Below are 9594 nucleotides of genomic sequence, written 5' to 3'. Positions count from 1 at the left end.
TCTCCATCTGTATGGATTCTCCCAGTAATACGGTCACATTCAGCTGTACCGTGTCCCCCAAGTTCCAGTAACATCAGCAGCACTGTCATGTCCACCGGACCATGTTCTCCATCTCCAGTAACGTCAGCAGACACCAGAATGCGTTTTGACCGTCAGCATTCCGGTACTTATTTGAAAGGTCCTGGCAGCTCTCTTGTAAAAAAAAAAAAAATAAAAAAAATAAATAAAACAATAACACTAAATTTAAAAATAGGTACATATTTTAAATTAAAGACCAAATTTCACACAATTTTGCATCCTTTATTAGTTTAGATTTATTCTTAAAAATTCATGGCATGTGTCCAGAACCCTGTTTTATACGCATTCTGGGACCTGAGTACGCCACGGAACCCCTCCACTCTGACATGCCCTTCGCCTTCCAGCACCTTCTAATTTACAAATCGAGCACTGGTCACATCCACCTGGGCTATGGTCTCCGTCTCGGGTAGCATCAGCTGCATGGTCACATCCACCTGGACTATGGTCTCCGTCTCGGGTAGCATCAGCTACATGGTCACATCCACCTGGACTATGGTCTCCGTCTCGGGTAGCATCAGCTACATGGTCACATCCACCTGGACTATGGTCTCCGTCTCGGGTAGCATCAGCTGCATGGTCACATCCACCTGGACTATGGTCTCCGTCTCGGGTAGCATCAGCTGCATGGTCACATCCACCTGGACTATGGTCTCCGTCTCGGGTAGCATCAGCTGCATGGTCACGTCTGCCTGGACCAGTTATCACCCGGCTGTCCTCACTTCGTTGTTGACGCACTGAGTTGTTCCGAGAGCGTGAGCTCATATACTATGAAATAGGCCCCCTGCTGCTTTCTGAATTTGACACTATTTATTCATATTGTTCCACACAACAGTCAAAAGTACATTGCCATAGTCGTGCTAATGCAATTTTGCCTCGTGCGGGACTGGAATTCCGATTGTCAAGACAATAATTTTTAAAAAGCCCATGGATTGATCCCAAACACTGAAAGCAGCCATGTCCCTGGGGACAAAGGGCCCTCTTTCATTATTCCAGACATTTATGGTGCTCCGATGTGGGAATGAAAACAAAATTGAACCCAAATGTAGCAGAGAGAGGTGCTATTGCTCCCAAAACTCTCTCTTTTTATCCTTTAAATATGGGAATCAATATAAAAGGCCCCATTACGTCAGTGTTGGCTACGTCTGCCTGCTGTTAATGGCACCAAGGTCAGAAAATTGACTGATGGGTTTTAGCAACCACTTAAAACTTAATCAGAGAGAAGACCATTACTCCCCATTAAAATATGAATAAAGTATAACGTGTAAGAAATGAAGCAAAAAGCCTGGTTGATGCTCGTAATGCAAGTGCTATTGTTCAGAAGTCAGTACAACCATAGTGGTGCTGATAGTAAAATCTCAACACAGTTTTACATCTAATTTGTGAAATTTCAATGAGGTCACATTTTACTTGAGAGAACATGAGTACTGTTGCTGACCATGTCCATCCCTTTATGACCACAGTGTAACCCTAACCCTAACCCTAACCCTAACCCATCTTCTGATGGCTACTTCCAGCAGGATAATGCACCATGTCATAAAGCTCAAATCATCTCAGACTGGTTTCTTGAACATGACAATGAGTTCACTGTACTCAAATGGCCTCCACAGTCACCAGATCTCAATCCAATAGATCACCTTAGGGATGTGGTGGAACGGGAGATTCGCATCATGGATGTGCAGCCGACAAATCTGCAGCAACTGCGTGATGCTATCAAGTCAATATGGACCAATATCTCTGAGGAATGTTTCCAGTACCTTGTTGAATCTATGCCACGAAGGATTAAGGCAGTTCTGAAGGCAAAAGGGGGTCCAACCCGGTACTAGCAAGGTGTACCTAATAAAGTGGCCGGTGAGTGTAGTTAATAATGGTAAGACCACTTGGGGCAAAAATGTCTTAAGTCATTTACCACTCAAGAGAAAAATCACTAATATGTAGGAAATACATGAACTGTCATGATTGATTAATAAACATCAAGCATGGAATAAGTTCTTTAAAAAAACTTAATGCATTAATTAACCTGCAACTAAGTAAGCAAGTACTGCTACATTATTCATGTCCCCTCAAGTAAGGTGTTACCTGCATCACTATGGCAGTAGAACAAGGTAATGTAATATTTAATAATTCCTGTGTCTTACAATTTACATGAATACACCTCGAACGCATTTATTCCCACACACCTCTGGTTTGTTGTTTTGAATCCCACCTCTGCTCTGTGTGTGGGTTTGCATCCTCTTTCCGTGGGCTTTTTCTGGGTGGTCCCGTTACCTAGTACAGTCCTAAGACATGCAGTTAGGTGACCTGCAGTCCCTAAATTGCCCATATTGTGTAAATGTTTGGGTAGCTTCCTGTCCAGGCTCTACCCCTGCCTTGTGCTCCATACTACCTGGAGTAAGATCCACCCCTCATACACCCCCACCCCTGTCCTGGCTAGAAGATGGATGGTTACCATTTCTTTGAAGTTCTTTATACCCCCAAACCATGTGTTTTAGGTAAAGCTCCCTTACTGCAATACCTTTACACAGTATGAATGCAATGTGGCTGCCTGGTGACACATCGATAACATGCCACTGTTTACTGTGTAACCATGGAGATTCAATGCGACAGCGCTACTCGCTGAGGCCATGTGCTTGTCCTTCATGCTTTGCTTAATAAATCGCTGGCTAAAAAGCAACATTCAAATGCAACTGATTTCTCTTTCAATGGCAAGAAAAGTGTGCAGCGTTTAAAAATAGCATGAGAAATGCAACGAGGAAGAAATGAACATTCTGGCAATATGTTTACGAGGGCACGTCACATTCACGTCACTTTCAGTTGTAAAAATAAATCGGACTAATTCGGCGAATGGTACAAGGCTGGCAGCACATGGTCGGTAACCTTCCGACCCGGGTTCGGCTGTTTCGCCTATCTCACTGGTTATGTTTATTGACCTTGCCTTTCTAACAGCTTACAGAGCCTTGCGCCGGTTCTGCTGTGTGTGTTTCCCAGTTTTCACAGATGGACAAACACGGGCCCTCTGTCTCGCCCTCTCCACTCTGTACCCAGTGCTGCCCCTGGCTCTGCGATTATTCGATTGGCTACAGCCGCAGCAAAAAGAGCATCACTGCTTAATGTAAGTTATGCAGAAATGCCTCTAGTGTGCTGAGTATATAAGCCATTCAGTGGAATAGGGAATAGTCTTGTTCTCCTAATTAAATGACATTTTCTATGCGCTTTGCCAAATCACAATGACTAGTAACATTATAAACAGAATTAAAATACATAAGAATTTATGCGGTACTCCCTCAAATTGCATTATGTCCAAACATATTTCTCACCCGAATATCAATATTACAATGTAACACCTGCCGTTCTGTCAGCACAAAAAAATAGCCTGACTTCTGCTCTTGCTGAATACATAAATACTGGCAAAGTTAGTTCAGCAAAATGCTTTTGTTTAACTTATCAACATTGACAGTGTGACCCTCAGCGGGACAAGCTGTTTGAAGATGGATAGATCATCCTCCATCCTTCATCCACTTAGGCTGGACAGGGTGTGCCTGGAACCTGTCTCACGCCGCATCGGCCCCAGGCGAGGGGGCACCCTGGATGGGATATGAGTCCATCACAGGGCACATGCTCATAATCACACAATTTAGAGATGCCAATTAGCCTAAGTACAAGTCTTGCGACTGCAGGGGGACCCAGAGACCCCACAGGAACCCTGCATAACATAGGGAGAACCTGCAAACTCCACACGTGCAAAGCAAGCATTTAGGATTTAGAACCCAAAGCCAGGAGATGACGTGCTACTTACTGAGCATTCATGCCACCTTTGGATTAGCGTGCATTTTTATGACTACATCACTGCACGGTGGAGTGAGATATATCCGAATAAGCGATTACTCAAAAAAGATGGATGGATATCGACCTCCCAGGCACCAGGGAAATCTCAAACTCCAGCTTATATCAATAGTCCCCATCTCAACCATTTTGTACGGAATAGAATAGAACAGTGAAACTTTATTAATCCCTGTAGGGAAATTCTCTTTGGAAAGCCAAAGTGTCAGATTTGAGATGGCAGTCAGCTCACACAGAGGAAAACAGGAGTATCTAAGGGGGGGGGGGGGGGGGCGGGCAATCCTATCCGCAAAAGCCCAGTGTGTATGGAGGTTTTAGGGGTAACCTTTAGGTCAGCCATTCAAACCCAGGTGTGAGGACTCTTCAGCCAATCAGTCCTCTAATTAGTAATCTATTTAGGGGGTGCAGTGAAAATCCGCATAAACACCGGCCCTTTCTGGATATGATTGGTCATCCCCGATCTAGGGCAAGGGTGCCAAAATATGAGTGATTTGTATCTTTTGTCTTAATTCGGAATCTCGCCGCCTGCCAAGTCTCATTGTGGGCATATTGGAAGCAGCCCTAACTGTAATATTAACAAATAAAACAAACATGCGGTTTTATAAAATGCAGCCAAAAACATTATAAGCAAGTGTGTTACTACTGTAAACATCAGTATCTTCCATCTCCTCAGTACAGAAGCTGAAACTTTATAGCACAGGGAATCTCTGCGGATTTTATTCATGGCGAAACATTGTAACTTTATTGCATTTTTTACCTCACAGTTAGCTTGCCTCTGGATGCACGGCCTCCGTCTGACGAATCTGTGCCGCATTTCGGTCTCATTTTACCCGGCATGAGAGATGGTTTGCAGTAGGCAGTGCGTGTTCAACTGTGTGACACAGTGTGTGGAAACCACTGGAGAAAAGACAGGCAGACATTAGCACTGACAAGCAACAGTGGCCAGGAGCAAATACTGCACAACCTTTGGCCTGAGGCACTAAGCCGAACAGCTGAGGGATGGCCGACAAACTGCTGTATACCGCGGTTAAACAGCAGTAAATATTCCATATCAACATAAAGATATGTGAACTATACAGATCCTACATCTACCCCCTCTCAGACAAGACACACACATACAGTACAGCGCTCACAGAAAATCTAGGGACGCTTGCTTAATTCTGTAACAATGTTGCAATTTTATTGGTTTCATCACAACATTCTATGTTTAACAATGTTTAACATATCTGCACATATCTTTTACACAGTATCGCCCAACCACTATCTGCGGATATGTTTCTGTGGTGTTTGTAGGTGCAAAACCAGTACTATACAGTGCCATGTAATGTGTTGTTGTTACTTATCCTGACTCTTACTTCCCTTCTTTACTGCTGATGCTAAGAGCTTTGCACAAAAATGTCTATGTACCTGTACTGTCTGTGTTTACAAATGGCAAACAAATCTCTCGAGTCTCAATTTTTTTGACTGACTCATTCAGTTCTGTTCTTGCAATTATGCTATGAATTGCAATTATGGTCATTGGCTCCCAAAGCGATACTAAACATAAATGTTTGGTGTTTTATGTTATTGCAAAGGTGTTACTAATTAAAAAGCCCCCAATGAGACTGCTTGTCAATGAACCTTTTAACTCAGAACAGCTCTTTTAGAACTATAATTTGAGTTTCAATTAATAGCTATTTGAAATCAATGTCTTACTTAAAACTACTTTTTGTTTCTTATTTTTTGTGCACAAAAGAAGAATGATCTTGTTATAAAACCAATAATCTGCAATAGTTTTACAAAAGTGTCCCAAGACTTTCTGTGAGCGCTGTACATCCTGACCAACTGTATGTCCAAAAATGCATCTTCCGCCCCAGTTTTGAAGACCATGGTGTGGACCAGCAACCCCTCCACTTGCAGGATAGTTTGTGGGGAGGGATGGGGAAAGTTCTCTCTTAATCTCCACTGCCCTGGTTAACAATATCTCTTATGCTGCATTCCATTTACTGGTCGGAACTCAGAACTGGGAATGACGTCACACGTTAGTTTAGTCGGAAAACCATTTAGCGGTACAATTTTTGCTTAGCTGGATAACTTGTTGGTTACTATAACGACTTACGAACATTACAAGTTACGAACGGCCATCCGGAACATATCCCATTCAAAGTAGAGGAGAGTCTGTAGTGCATTTTGCGCATACAAATACCACCAAAACATGTCCACAGATAGCGGTTGAACAGTACTGTGTTTATGACTGATTTAATGTGCCACGAATAAATCCTAAGTGCTAGGAAACAATATAAAACTCTCTCTTCGGTTGGGAAAGGGTGCAGCCATCCTGAATTCTGAGGTTGTGTAGATTCCTCCGACTTTGTGAGTAGGAATTCTGACTTCGGGGAGCGTTCCAGAAACTCGGAATTTCTGAATTACAAGTTCAAATGGCATCATTAGTCGCAGAGGGCATATGTGTACCAGCCTAGCTGTTGTCCTGCTACCCCTTCAGCTTAGTGAATTCCAGGGCCAATATCTTAAGTATTTCAGGCATAGATTCATTAGAGAGAACATTAATAAAAATGAACAGCAAACGTAAAAAATCATGACCTTAAGCAGCACCTGCCACAGCTTTTGTCAAACTGACAAGAGCTAAAAAATATCCAGTCACCTTAGTCTTTCCAGTATGTGTTTATGAGAAGCCTGTCCAATTTAGCTTTCATCACACATCCATTCATTTATTTCAGTGATTAGAGACATTTCTCTTCTTTGGGATAAGGGAAACTTGCACCCAAGGGAGAAATAATCTTGTTTTTCTTCTTAAATTGAATGGTACCTCAGAGGTCACAGGTGAAGCCTTTTAAAATAGAATAATAATTTAAAAAAACAAAAGGCTTGGGATACTGGATATCTATATCTGTACAAAGAGGTTCACCGAGGTCTGTGTGGGTATCCTTGGCCGAAGATGAAGGCCGCGCGCACGGCTGTGGAATCTCAGAAATGCCGCCACACATCTTCTTCCTCAGCAAAATTGTCAGCCGCTTGAAGGATGATCAGCTACGTTTGTTCAGTAGCGACCCACCTTCAGACAGACGCGGTGCAATGTTGATACACAATCAAGGCCCCTAACAAAGTAGGAGTAGCTTGTTTGCCTTGTCTGGCTTTTAAAATATGACCCGCAAGAGGTATTTTTATGGGTTTGTTTAGATGTACAGGAATCCATAATGGCTGTTCTAACACTGTATAACAGTCCAAAGGGAAAAAAATGGTGCTTTGGGGTGAGACTGCTGCAGGGTCGACACTGGCTGTATTTTAAGGCTTCGGTCAAGGAAAGGTAAGGGCCGGAAGGTGAAGGGGACTAAGGAGGGAACATCCACTGACAGGATGTTGTTCATGATTTCTTGTGTTTGACGTTACAAGACAGTTTGCCTCATAAAACTCTCCAAACAAAAAAATTTACGCTGTCTTTCTTTTGTTTAAAGTTTGTTTAATTGAAGTCTCACATTTAGACGTACTTAGACATGAAGTTTGTGTCCACAGTTGGAATTCCACCAGCACCAGTACTAGTCAAAATATAAAGATGATTCACTATGATGTTCAAGCTCAATTGGGTCTTAAACACCCTCACATGTTGAGTAGAACTTGCCAGCCCCCCAGCCCAGAGCCACATTTCCTGCATATGCTGCTGCCATTATATTTGCTGCGCCTCGACCCCCCCCCCCCCCCATCAGTATGGAGCAGACCGCAGTGATGGCTCAGTTAGTACCATTTCCCAAAAACTCCTTAGCTTTCCGTGAGGGAACTGTGTTAGTGGATCCTGTAGAAACACATGACAGGGTGAAGCTCATCCCTGAAGATAATTCTGATTCTCGTGATAAAACATCCATTATCAGTGTCACAGCATCACACCCAGGATTGACTTTCTGACTTTCTGAGTCCTGCTCCCTGACCTCCATCTCCAGGCAGCTGGCACCCCCCCCCCCACAACCTCAAACGCTACAGTACACCCAAAATAAATAAACTTAAAATTATCTTCAGTTATCTTTGGCATAAATGCAAACTGAACTTAAAGTTTCATTGTTTCATTTTTTTTTACATATATCTCGCTAGATTAGTATGTTTCACTCATCTAACTTTTGATTTGAAAGGGAAAAACCACGCTATGCGCAGAAAAATCCACTTTTTGGCAACTAAAATAGACGACCTTCTAGACCATTAAACTCATCTACAACATGGTCTGTCTTACAGTTTAATGTAACTAACAGGTGTCCATAGAAAATATTGCGTCACACCATTCAAAGTCAGTGTGACCCTGCTCCTCATATAATGGATCCACACGTAAACCGAGTTTACAAATTCAACACTGATTATTTGTATCAGCAATAACTAAAACCGCCTTAATCCCACTTTACAATAAGTACCTTCCCAAAAATGTCTGCTCATGAGGAAGGAACACTTACTCGATCAAATCACATACTGATGCTGGTGAAGCTGTGCTGGATGGACACCTAAAACGAGGCACATTTCAGGGACCATGGTCCACCAAATCAGACACGGCAGAGGCTCTGGGTGACACTGTGTCCCCCTAGTATCAGTTGCGTTTGTAGCCTACAGTTCAATTGTCCTTTCTACACATTGAACTTCACTGACAGTGAAACTCCCCCCTGCAGGAGCTACTCAAAGCCCAAATCCCCCAGGTTCCTTTCCAGGGCTAATAACCTACACCCCCAAATCACACACCCAGAAACATCTCTCCATAAAACACTCCACAAAAGGACCCTACAACATCTAGCCCAAACGTTATCAAAACGTCAAATACACAGATAGTACTGTACATTGCACCATGCCCATAATGCTTAAGCCCCTTTAAAATAATACCGCACACAGATGACAGGCATATTAATGTCAGGATACCCAATACAAATCGCAGGCACGGCAGATTCAAGATACCAGTACCAAGGGCATAACTTTGGGTTGAGGTCTCCACCCATTTAAGGGGGTCCAGGGGCTTGTATTGGTTTTGATTATTGTAGGGGTTACAATCCCCCCATCCCCCCATATTTTACACCCTTGATCCATGCCTAAAAATGACACCAGACACCTGTCCCCAATTTCCCCATCAGGAGTGCCCTCGTTATCCAGGTTATCTAGCGCTATTTAAGCCCTTACACATTGCTGTTTCTGGAGATTGGGGCTGAGCAACCTGCTTATATCAGCGTGTGGCTCAGTAGTCTAAACCTCTGCGCCTGTGAGCAGAAGGTTTCTGGTTCAAGCTCAGCCTTGGCCTCTCTGTGGGTCCTTGAGCAAGACCCTTAACTCTCCTCTCCCTGGGTGCCGCAACAGGTAGATGCCTTTCATGGCCAGCGTGCTCTCGCCCATAGAGCGCAAGATGGGGGAGCTAAAGGAAGTACCTGACGTCCTCCACGGATTGAATCTGCTTCCAGCTGCCGGAGGGGCAGGACCCATGCAGTTGTCCCAGCCAAGTGCCTGATCCGAAATATGGGCTGGAGTCAGCCGATGCAGACCGAGCAGGTAGCCGTGCTGTGTCATTAACGTAAAAGGCTGTTCTGTGGGGAAATGGAAGCTGAAGTTCACAGCTGCTTCGCGTGGAAGGCATTAACTCACTGAAGCATGCCTTCAGCTTGAAACCTGAAACACGGGCGTGAAAGCGTACAGCACACGGTGCTAGGATCATCTGCCGCAGCGGTA

Source organism: Brienomyrus brachyistius, chromosome 23, assembly GCF_023856365.1.
Source record: "Brienomyrus brachyistius isolate T26 chromosome 23, BBRACH_0.4, whole genome shotgun sequence".
Classification (NCBI taxonomy): Eukaryota; Metazoa; Chordata; class Actinopteri; order Osteoglossiformes; family Mormyridae; genus Brienomyrus; species Brienomyrus brachyistius.
This window is presented reverse-complemented; position numbering follows the sequence as displayed.